We start from the raw sequence: 12,686 nt of genomic DNA on the forward strand, positions 1-12,686 counted from the left end.
AAATTAGGTAAAGAAAAATGTTATTTGCTCTTAGTTACACTAAACATTTGATCCTTGCTGGATGTATTAAGCTTATAAACAGATAACTTTAAATCTCAGCAAACATATAGTCATTTGCAGCCTGCCCAGTTAATTCAAATGCATTTCTTTAAGTGAACACTTACACCCCTGCAGCTCAACATGTGAATACATGTTAATGTCTTTAAGCAAAATCAACACAAACACTTATCAGAATGGATTTGTGCGTCATGATTGACTACCTGGAAATGGTAAAGATTGCATCTAATATGGGTGGAAGAATAAATGATTAAAGAATAAATTTTACTTTTCAAAATATACCATTGTAAACATTTTTATAATATGCAAATACTAAAAAAACAAGCAGTTGTATATATTGTGTAGAACTGCATGCATGCATACATACTGCACACAGAATACAAAAACAAGTGCATGTCGTGTGCTATAATCCCATGCATTTTATTCTCAACAAAGTTGAAATAAATATGAATCTTCGAGACACTGTGCAGCTTACTGAAAGTTACTATGTGCTTCTGTAAGGACATAGCAGAAATAGATCTCAGTCAGAGATAAGATACAGTAGGACTCTTTTTCAGATCATAGTGAGCTGTCTTAACGGCTGTTGTCCACAATAAATAAAATCTTATATAGATCTTTATAAGCAAAGGTTTGACGTTGACAGAAATAAAGATAGAGCTCCTAATACAAGTTTCTGACCCGTCACTCTCGCTGTGAGGATGATTTCTGATTTCCAGGCTGGATATGATGACCAAAATAGTCATAATCATTTACTTGTCTGTGGATTCTTTGACAGCGTCAGTTGTGCAATGTAATTCTCCACAAACCTGTTTTGGCTTGTGCTTAAACTCCTGAGGTTCTGGTACATTCTGTTTCTGCTGGTTTCACTGTAAAAACAGCAAAGGGGTCATCAATCACAGTGTGTACAGTGAGTATATGAGGCTGTGAGTTATTATTATTTCACTGTACAGGTATGCACACTTGACTCAACATTCATTCTTTCTCCAAAATAGACCAATGCTTTGTGAGTCATTTTGTAGTGACTCCAGGGACGTCACTAGGATTGGAAGACAGGGGGGGCTCAGCCCACAGAGTATTTGTAACTTGTGTTTGCTAAATTTTTGCACTCACATCTGAGCTACAATTATGTCAACAACCAGTCAAGAAACCAAGATGATAACAAGTAAAACATGACGGACATATCCTCCTCTTCCATTTCTACTCTGTTAAATAAAAGTTACTGTAATGTTAGCTTTTAGACACATCAAAGCTGCATGGGGGAATTTAGGCCAGACTTTGCTCCTGATTAGTTATTCTATAAGCAATGACTTAAATGCTATCTGTATGCGTTTGTAACTGTATGATAAAGTAATAGCATACTATATCTAATTTCTATATTAAGTTGTCCACACACAGAATGCTATGGTGGATAGGTTCAATCAGACTAGAGTTTTAAAGTCATAGTGATATTTGACAACACACAGGTTTGGGCATTTCTCAATTAAAGATGATTTATTCTGCCAAATGAATACAATGTATAATATAAATCAACAACAAAAAGGCAGTATTTTACCAGGTAAGCTATTGATATGGATCCTTTTTAAAGTGGCTACTGTATAAATACAATAACCTGATGGCGGAAGGAATAAAAGATTTGGAGTAATGATTACTGTATAATATGTACTGTATGACTGCTTTCATTTTTGTTTCACATGTGTATCTGTGGAGAGTGTGGGCATTTACTCATCTTTAGCCTACTTTTAGGTAACATCTACGTATTTAATATTTAATTTATCACATTATATGATTAAAATGGTCTCAGGCCTAGTTAGAATATAGCTAGCATATTAAATATAATGAAAAAAAAATGTAGTGTATGCTATGCATAGTGCCTAGACCTGCCAACAAATGCTTATTGTTATAAGAAATTCAAGAAAAGAAAAGAAAAACTATCCTTAGACCTATAGACCATTACTGACCTCAATCACACCGGCTCCCTCAGAATCAACTGGCCTGCCAATCTCCTGCAGCTGCTTCTCTTTCTCTCTCCTAAAATATTTTCTAATATCCATCTCATCTGCTCAATGAATTGAAGGATACAACAGTATTGCATTAACAGGGACCCTGTAATGACATTTAGTTTTCAGTGACAACAACATTCTATGGGGACTGATACTGTTGAATATGCCTTTTTTAGAGATATTTTATTTAAGAGATATTTTATTTTAAAGATTATTAAGCCTATATTGTTGGCAAAGAATAAAGAGTTGTGATTAGATTGCTAAGTTAACAATTTCTTGTATTTTGCTTGTGCAAGACTAAAGTTTTTCATGACATAGCAAACCAAAATATTCCCATTCCTTTGCCTCAAGAAAACGTAGCTAAAGGTAAGCAGCTAGCAGGTAATTAAAAACAACTTACAATTTCACTCCTCCGTATCACGACACTTACCAATCTTTATTTTACCATTAGCGTGCGTACGAGCGTGTGTATTAGTGATGGGCAGTCCGGCTCTTTCCATTGATTCGGCTCTTTCGGCTCAAGCGCTGGCTCTACATTTTAGTGATGGCAGTCCGGCTCTTTTCATAGATTCGGCTCTTCTGGCTCGGCTCCCTTAGAAGAGCCGGCTCCCCTGCATGCGTCTGAAGATTCGGCTCTGCTCGTTCGCTACAAAGAATCAGCTCTTAGAGCCGCTCGTTCGCGAACGACCCATACAGGAAACCGGAAGCGATCGCCGTTTTCCGGTTTGATCACTTGACGTTCGACATCTAGCGTATTCTGTCCGACTTGTCAGATGTTTTTTTGTTGCTGGATATATAACATTTGTTGAGTCTAAATATTAATGAGGATACGGTTTTTGATAAATCAAATTTTACTGTTGTTCTCATAATCATTTAGGGGGGCTTAGGAACATTTTGGGGTAGCTTCAGCCCCCCTAAAATAGGCCTAACGACGTCCCTGAGTGACTCTCCTGTGCTTTCAACAAAATGACTGTCACTACATCATTTCTATCATCACATGGCATTGAAATATGAACTACTTCCTTAGAGCTTTCTAACAATATACAGTTTGCCAAGATTTTTTTAGGATTATAATAGGATACGCCCTGTGATACCTTTACAACAAGGCACTTAATCACAGTTTCTTACTGGTTCTGCATGCTGTCAAATGAATGTGGGTTTATTTTAAAAGCTATTATGTTTGCAGCTGCATGTGTTTTCCTCATATACCACCTGCAGTTTGATTCTGTACCTGAAACAATACAGAGCAAAATATGTTGCCGTAAAATCAGTATGTGTGCAAAACAAAAAGCTTTTGTAGTAGAACATAGTAAGACAATATAAACAATAGTCATATACAGTATTCTTACATTCAACACATGAGAAAAAAAGTGAACTTGTGGCTGGTTGTGAAGTATTTCTTATTCGGTTGAGATACAGCGTGTGTGCAAACGTGAGGTGATGTTTTGTGGAAAGTCTGGAAACTGCTATTTTTTGTCATTAATCATTCCCAGTTAATACAACTAATAAAATAAAACTTTATATAAACACATTTCAGTCAGTTAACTAGTTTGTTTTCCATGTGCAAAAATAAAATAAACCGAAAAGATAAATAACTGGATTTGTTAAGAATCATCTACAGGAACCCAAGCGTGTCAAATAAATAAATAAATAAATAACCTAATGGTCACAGAGATGTTTTGTCTCACTCAATTGTCAGATTCTTCTGCTCGACTGAGCTCTTTATAGTCATTATGGCTGTTATATAACTGCTTGTATAACACTTTTAGGGCACTTCTGCTTGTCTTATTTGGTTAATGATTTGGTCTGAGGTTCACAGACAGACGCTCATAACCTGCTGAGGCAAGTCTGCCTTAACAAAGCCTCACTGCCAGCCTGTGTACTGAATCAGTCTGAATTAGAGTAAAACACACAGATGTTAATTGATTTACTTTATAATTAGGTTATGCTGCTGGATGTCTGAAGAAGTGAATGTCCTGTATGTCCAGTAATATTAGACAAGGCAGTGAAAAGAGGCAACCCATCAGCACATGCACAGCAGGAGTGTAGCTAGACACATTCTGTACAATCCCATAAACACACACACACACACACACACACACACACACGCACACACACGCGCACACACGCACACACACGCGCACACACGCGCACACACGCGCGCACACACACACACACACACACACACACACACACACACACACACACACACACACACACACACACACACACACACACACACACGATTTAGCTCTCAAAACATAAACACATTTCTCATAACTCTAAACATAATTCACCTGTTTCACACGAGTTCCAATTTTGTCAATGTCTTTTGCAAAACTCTATACAAAAATGCCTTCATTTTGCACAGGTTTGTGGTCTCATTCAGAAAACACACAATATAAAAGCCATCACAAGCTGAATACAATCAACACACAATTATGCATGTGTTAACACTACATAGCAAAATTCTGAATCAGAATCTTATGTACAGTAATATATAAAGTGCACCTATTTCGTTGCTAAATAACTTTATTTTGTGTATTTGATATAATACAAGGTGTTCGCATCGTTTGTGGTTAAAAAACACATTATTTTCCACATATCGTACATTTTTGTAACTCCAGATTTTCCTCTACTCCTGAAGCGCACTGATTCATGTACAGAACTCATTGATTTGAAAAGTGATGTCCCCCTGATTGGCCAGCTAGTCTGTACTTTATGATTGGCCTGCATACCTCTGATGTCAGCCAGAAATGACGCTCTTTACCATGTATAAAAGATTCGGTCACAATGCAGTGCTAACAGGAGTTAACTTATAGACTGAATCCGAAGCGGGAGGAATTATGATAATGTCGGTCTCGACCACATCACCAATCCCAACTGTTGCCTACAATCCGTGTGTATTATTGTCTTTGGGTGCACTAATATTGACAGAAGTATAAGCAAGAAGGGGAGTAGTCAGGAGTGATGATGTTACTGCACCGAGGTCAAAGTGCTGCAAACTAAGTGCTCTTCCGCCATAAAATATAGTTCTCATTTTTTATCCGCTTAAAAAAATCGCCACGTTTAGTGTCACCATACTCGTGTAACTACTCATGTAACAGTCTTTAAATAGGGAAAACATGGAAGTGTTTGGTGGTTTCTAAATTTATCCCTGTTTGGATCCTAAGGGATAAATGGGGCTAGGCTAAATGCTAACACATTCATGACGCGCTGTACAAAGATTAAGTGCACGTATTGAAAAATATAGGTATGTATTAATTAATCCAAGTTGAGGTAAGAACACAGTAAAATATTGAAAAAACTGTGGTGTTTTCCTTTAAGCAATCGAGAAAGACTGTAAACGTTTGTTATAAAGCTAAAGCTTTATTTTCTTAATAAGTCACACAGTTATAACATAATGTACACAACCCATCATTTAAAAAAACACCAGGGTTGTTCTTTTAAGTATCAGGCCAGATCACTGAATAACAAGTTCAGGACTAAATGCATCATAAACAGGATCTGAATGATGTCAGTTCTCTTTCTCCTGAGCTGGTTGTCACTTATTTTTCTACACTTTTAAAAGTGAAGGTGCTTCATGATACCATAGAACAACCATTTTTGGCTAAATGGTTTCATAAAGAACATTTAACATCCAAAGGACCTTTCTGTTTCACTTCAAGGTGAATAAAAGTTATTCTGATTAGGAAAAGGTATGAAAGGAAAAATGGTTCTGAGAGAAAACAAAAATGGCATCACTGTGAAGAATCTTTCGAGGGTCTTTTTTTTAAGAGTGTAAATCAACATACTGCTTGCAATGACAGTGCTGTTATGTTCATTTGTGGAGACTTTCCACCGGTCAGTAAAAAATCCACATGTACTCCAATACACATAACAGAGAAATAATGTTGTATTCTATCATTATATACACCAGCTCAGTTTATATTGTCTCAATCTATACAACCAGAATTAGATTGTATCATTGCAACAAAATGCCTATTTGAAATTTGGATTTTTAATGCCATGTTGCACATTCTTTGCAAATGAATTATTTTATCATTTCATCAACAATATTTCGGGCTTTGTTGTCTCATTCTTTCACACTCTTCCTGTTCATGTTTGTGTGAGTGTCAAAGCAAAACAAGTTTGTTTGGAGAGGCTGGAGGTCTGAGGTTTCCATCTGTTTCGATGAGATCTGTATAAATAATGCGCATGAACGTATGGCGAAGCCTCAGATGGATTAGCAGCTGTGTTTTTCTCATCGTAACCTCGTCCACCTTTATGTGTTCTCTTACGTCCTAAGTGTTCTAGATCTGCAGACATGTCCCTGACCCACATCTCCCCTGGACTGCTGAATGGCGCATTGGTGCGTATAGAAAATATCTCTGCTGTACACCCCTGCTGTTTGACTATTTTGGACTATTTATCTAGAAATATGTGTACTCAGGTGCAACATGCAGTAAGTATTGCATTACTAAAAGATTTGATATGGGTAAATGGGAGGTTTGTTGGAATGGCACGTCTGCCTTTAAGGAACAGTATGTAAGAAATGTATATCAATTAATCATAAATTGGCCCTGATATGTCACTAGACATTAAGAATTAATTTTCATTTCAAATATTTATATCACTGACATCAGTGGCCTGACAAGGATATTGTCATTTAAAAAGTGGAGTTGCAGCCCTCAACTGATGTTTATGTTGTCATTTTGCATATTGGCCACTAGTTGTGTGATTGCAGTACCAGTTTTAGCCACCATCCTACATACTGTTCCTTTAAGCTCAAATGGTAGAGTGTAATGCTGGCAACGCCAAGGACACGGGCTCAATTCTCAAAGAACTGATAAAATGCTACTTTACATGCACTGTATAGGTTGCTTTGGATATAAGCATCTGGCAATACCTAAAAATGTAAAAGTCTAAATCTGTCATAAGCTTAAACATTGCTTACATGCATTTTGGTTTTGGTTCAATCATTAAAAAATATTGGAGTTAAATTAATCATATTTTTACACAACGACCACACACATTTCAGGTACAAATGAACACCAGAAGTACAAATGTTTCAACTTACGCCATAGGTGGGGTTCATTGCAACAGACGGAGGGTTTGTTGTAACACTTGCCAGAAAAATATGTTGAAACACAAATAATTCAATACTATTCTGTCTAAAGGTGGATATAGTTTGTACATCTGTCTATAATAGATATCCACACATCCATGATCCTTCATCTAACCATACTTGCATTATGCATCAATACATATGGATAGATACTTTTAAAAGCGGAGCACATAAGACAAAAAAAATCATAATTGTCCCCTGATATCGTATTTACAGTGATAGATGGGATTTGAGTTTCTTAAAAGCAACCTGTGTGTATTTAAGAGAGTATATAGACATATATCTGTATTGTATATTTATTATTCTATTTTTTTGAATGCTTATTATTTGCTAGTTTAGATATATATATAATTAATTAGTTATATATTTATTTAATTCCATTTAGTAATTCTATTCTACATTATTTTTCTTAATATTTTTAAATCTTATGTTGGCACTGTATTGTCTTCACAAGTAGATATGGCTTTCCAATGGTCTCCATCTCAAGGTTTTTATTAACGTCACGAGAATGTTGTGAACAGTACATTTCCACTGTCTGTGTTTGGTATAACAACACCTGCTAAATCTGCTTCTACACTCTTAAGAAAAATGGTTCTTCAAAGGTTCTGAAATGATGGTAAAGGTTCTATATAGAACCATAGCTTACTGAAGAACCCTTTTTTGCTGAAATGGTTCTTTGTCTTGGCAAAGTTCTTTATTTCCCTCCTTTTTTGATTTTAAATTTAGTCAGTTATTTTCAAGCTGCCTCTTGATTATTTTCACCTGTAAAAGCCCTGAATCATCAGTCCTGCTGAACCGCCAGCAGATTAACATCACAAGCAGGTAAGAGAGTAAAATAATCATCATTTACTGTTAAAAACATTTTGAAAATTGAAGTTTTGTGTGTTCTTATTGTAATTTATTTATTTTATAACAGGTAAACATTATACTGTAAGCTTCATTCACTTTAAAGCAGGTAAGCTTCATACTGTTTTAAATGATAGGAGACTCTACTTTAACAATGACTTAGGATAATGATTTGTTAAAGTGTTATAAAGCATATACTGTACATGTATATTGTACATTAAGTTTATTAAACTAATTATCAGAAGTATGTGGTACATCATGTGTTTCGTTTTTTTATTGATATTTCAGAGTTTTTGTATGTGAGGTAATCTTGCTGGGAATGAAGGCAGTGCGTATGACCACTTGATATAGACACATTCTATTTTTAAAGGTGATGTATGCATGTTACTTTCAATCCTGGCATTAAAATAATAATATTTACTGTTTAAACATTTTGCAAAATTGAGGTTTTGCGTGTTTTTGATGTACTTTATTTATTTTATAACAGGTCAACATACTGTAAGCTTCATTCCCTTTAAAGCAGGTAATCTTCATATTGTTTTAAATGATATATTTCAGGGACTCTGCTTTAACAATGACTTAGGATAATGATTTGTTATAGTGTTTGTTATAAAGCATATACATGTATATTTTACATTAAGTTTATTAAACTAATTATGAAAAGAATGTGGTACAACATGTGTTTAGTTTTTTTTATTGATATTTCAGAGTTTTCATATGCGAGGTAATCTTGCTTATGCTGGGAGTGAAGGCAGTGCGTATGACCGCTTGATATGAAAGACACATCCTGTTTTTAAAGGTGATGTATGCATGTTACTTTCAATGCTGGCATTAAAATAATAGTTATTTACTGTTTAAACATTTTGGAGATTATGTGTGTGATCTTGTGGCACATTTACTTGTGATAACAGAATTATTTTTGTCTATCTGTTGTAGGTGGATCATGAGTGAAGCTCTGGAGGTCTGCCATTGGCTTGATAACAGTGGTATATGTGAATTGAGTGAATTCAATTTATAAATAAATCTTTCACCAAGCATTCACCTATTTACGGACAAAACAGGTATCTTGAGCAGAATCATATTAAAACTTCTGTCAAATCATGTTTTACATACAGTATGTAAGCAAACTCCAGTCTAATATTAACTTGTTTTGTCTCCATGTCTTATCCTTTCTCCCATCTCCAACAGATCCAAATCTTGTTCAGCCTGATGCTCAACCTTGTATGAGGATGACAACAGCCAGGTGATGGAGATCTGTGTTAATCACACCCTGCGTCTCAACATGACAATAGCAGACCATTTCTTATCTTACTCTTATCTGACTAAATGTTCAGCATCATTGCAACAAAACAAAGAACATTGGATGGCGTATTGGAGTATTGGATGATCCCGTAAAGAAAATAATATGGACTTTTTTGGTGAGATTCTACAAAGATTGACACAATCCTATTGTCTTTTATTTTTACAGTTAATAATGCATTATAAACATCCCATTCATTTGTATTCTATGTCATCGATCTGTTTGTGCTAAAGTGTTTACATCTGAATGTAATGTCAATAATATGTTAATATTCAGGATTTATTATAATTTGCATGTTTTGATGTTGATGTCATGATTTTATTGATTTCATGTAATTGTTGTCTATTTAAAATGATTTAATTGCCAAATTTTATTGTTAATTTATTTAATATTGAAGCTGTTATTTAACATCCATATCTTATTTGAGTAGTGATTTGTTATATTTGCATAATAATTAATATATTTATTCTGGTTGTGATTTTAATGCACATATTTATTATTGTATGACACCTCATGTAATGAAAAAGTGAAAATAAAAGTATGTTCTGATGTCTTGCAATTCTGTTTTTAAACTTTTAAACCTTATAAAGTGCTATAAATAAGAAAAAACAAATAAAAAAATAATCCTCCTGACTGCTGATAAATGAAAGGGTTCTTTATAGCACCACTGAGGTTCTATTTAGCACTTTTTCAAGGCAAGGTTCTATATAGAACCATCTAAAAAAGGGTTCTATATAGTACCAGAAAGGGTGCTGCTATTGTTACAAGCTGAAGAACCCTTATTTGGTACTATATAGAACCATTTTTCTTAAGAGTGTAGTCAGACGAAGTTAGTCCGACCATCAAGAAGTTAGACAAAGCTAGTCAGACCATTGACAAAGCTAAACGCAACTAAGATTATTAAGTAAACCAGTTCTCATTCATCTCTGTATCTGCATTGTGGCTTAACTCGTAACAGAATTAACATTTCGAGTAATAGATTGAGTCATTTTCCCAGAGAGATCTAGTGAGCTGTAGATCTAAAGTTGGATCTGTGGTATGTAACTTTTTTTTTATAGACGCCGTAATTAAGGAGACAACAGTAAAGTACAGAGTGCAGGGAGGTGTATGGGAACGGCAAAGGGCCTTGAGACGGTATCTGAACTCAGGTTGCTGGAAGTGCGTCTGCACAATATGTTACAGAACTGTCCACTACAACATCAGCTCTGATGAAGTAACCTTTATTTATTTTTTATTTTTTTTAGGAGTCTACTGTATGCCATCCTTTGTGGAAAGCTGTGTAAGGGATGCAAGTATAGCAGATCATATAAAACCCTCTATGCTGCCACCTAGGGACCAAATTAATTTAAATCAATAAATTCAACTTCAAATTTAAATAAGCAGTGACCTTTAAAAGGCGGGTCAGTGTACTCTGTGACAATCATAGACAAACTGCTTTCTGTGTAGATAATTTTAAGGCTGGGATGTACAGCCAAACTGACTTAAATGGTAAAACACCAAAACCCTAAACCAGGAGTGGGGAACCCTGGTCCTGGAGGGCCACTGTCCTGCAGAATTTAGTTCCAACCCTATTAGGCTTTATGCCCAGCTGCACTACTTCCTGAACTTCAGCCAGCTCCTTGTTTCCTGTCTGCCATTATTGGACAAACTGATTAATCCAGGTGTGTCTGATTATTGTTGTTGTGACTACTGAGGTCAGGCACACCTGGGGCCCGTTTCAATAAGGAGGTTCAACCAACTCTGAGTTTAAACTTGAACTCTGAGTTGATTTACTCTTATATATTAAACTCTGTGTTTTCGTTTAAATAAAAGGTGATCTGAGTTAGTTCAATCGACTCTGAGTAGGTTGACTCTGAGTTAAGCGCGTGCACAGCCACAATGAAAAGCCATCATCAATGGAGCTCAGATATTACGATTTACCATGGCAACAGCACATGTCAAAGAGGTCTTAATCATTTTTACTACTAAAACTGAAAGTGTTACTGCAAGTGTACAGCAACTACGAGCATATATTTTAAAGAAAAGAGTTGTTTTTGTAAATTGCTACTCTAGTAAATGCGTACATTTAATTTTTCATCACAGTTAAAATATCCGAAGTAAATAAACTGAGGACTGTACGTTATTATATTCATTTACATGCACATGCAATCCAATGGACAAAAAGATGACAGCAGCTCAGCTAAAATAAAATTAAGCATAATACTTTGTCATATAAGGCTACGAACTTTACAAATGTTTGTCATGAATAAAACAAAAATTCGCCCAGCTGGGATTTGAACTCCGATCGCCGATGGTACGTCTGGCCCAACTATTACACACAGCACTACCCACTACACCAGCGATAATGACGAGTGGATACATAAGAAATGTCAAACCAACTGTATAAATGTAAGAGCACCACAAAGACTGATATTAGTCATATAATGATATTTGTATATCTAAAATGACTGCAAAAAATAATAATTTCGCTCACATAAATGTAAGCGGATACAACAAAAAACACTCGGGGTCTCAAAATCCTCTCGGGACATAAATTTAACTTTCTACAAATAATGCAACATCATCATCTACAAGATTCTCTATAAAAGTACATGACATTTTAGTCACTAAGACGATCTATGCACCTAAGTATATCATATTAGTTTTACAAGTCATTTCAATTTACTGTTTTAATTTTTTTTTAGTTAAAAGTTTAGTGTAATATATAAAAATATAAAGTCGTAAGTTAAAATGGTTTGCACTGGCAATTTAATTATAACTTAAAGACAGCTAAATTTTTTTTTACAGTGTACATGATAAAAATGTGCACAATGAATGAATGTACTAAAGCAACTAACAAGATTAAACACCGTTACTCCGGAAACAGACTCTGAGTATAAGTTACCTCTCCTTCTGAAACAGGCTTGACTTACCCCGCTGTCTCAGGTTTAACCTACCTCCCTTTTTGAAACGGAAAACTCAGAGTTTCCCTTATTTCAGGGTTAACAAACTCAGAGTTTTCACTTAACCACCTTTCTGAAACGGGCCCCAGGATTAATCAGTTTGTTTGTGACTACTGAGGTCAGGCACATCTGGATTCAGTTTGTCCAATAATGGCAGACAGGAAACCAGGAGCCGGCTGAAGTTCAGGAAGTAGTGCAGCTGGGCATAAAGCCTATGAGCACACCTGAAAATCTAATTCAAGTCTTCAGGATGACTTGAAAATGAAATTCAGGTGTGTTTGGTTAGGGTTGGAACTAAACTCTGCAGGGCAGTGGCCCTCCAGGACCCAGGGTTCCCCACTCCTGCCCTAAAGGCTCAGTTCAGATGCTGTCCTTCACATCACCAGCAGGGGCGCTGCACTCAATTTGAGATGAACATTGTCTTGTGTGCAATT

At 35.6% G+C, this 12,686-nt stretch overlaps 1 long non-coding RNA gene across 1 annotated transcript; it reads left to right on the forward strand.

Moving 5' to 3' along the window:
- Positions 1 to 7,796: 7,796 nt before the first annotated feature.
- On the forward strand, positions 7,797 to 9,631 carry LOC129449234 (uncharacterized). Its single transcript, XR_012359925.1, has 3 exons — positions 7,797 to 8,809; positions 8,947 to 9,071; positions 9,199 to 9,631. It is a non-coding gene; the product is annotated as an uncharacterized lncRNA (long non-coding RNA).
- The last annotated feature ends 3,055 nt before the right edge of the window (positions 9,632 to 12,686 follow it).

The sequence above is a fragment of the Misgurnus anguillicaudatus genome, chromosome 1, assembly GCF_027580225.2.
Source record: "Misgurnus anguillicaudatus chromosome 1, ASM2758022v2, whole genome shotgun sequence".
Lineage (NCBI taxonomy): Eukaryota > Metazoa > Chordata > Actinopteri > Cypriniformes > Cobitidae > Misgurnus > Misgurnus anguillicaudatus.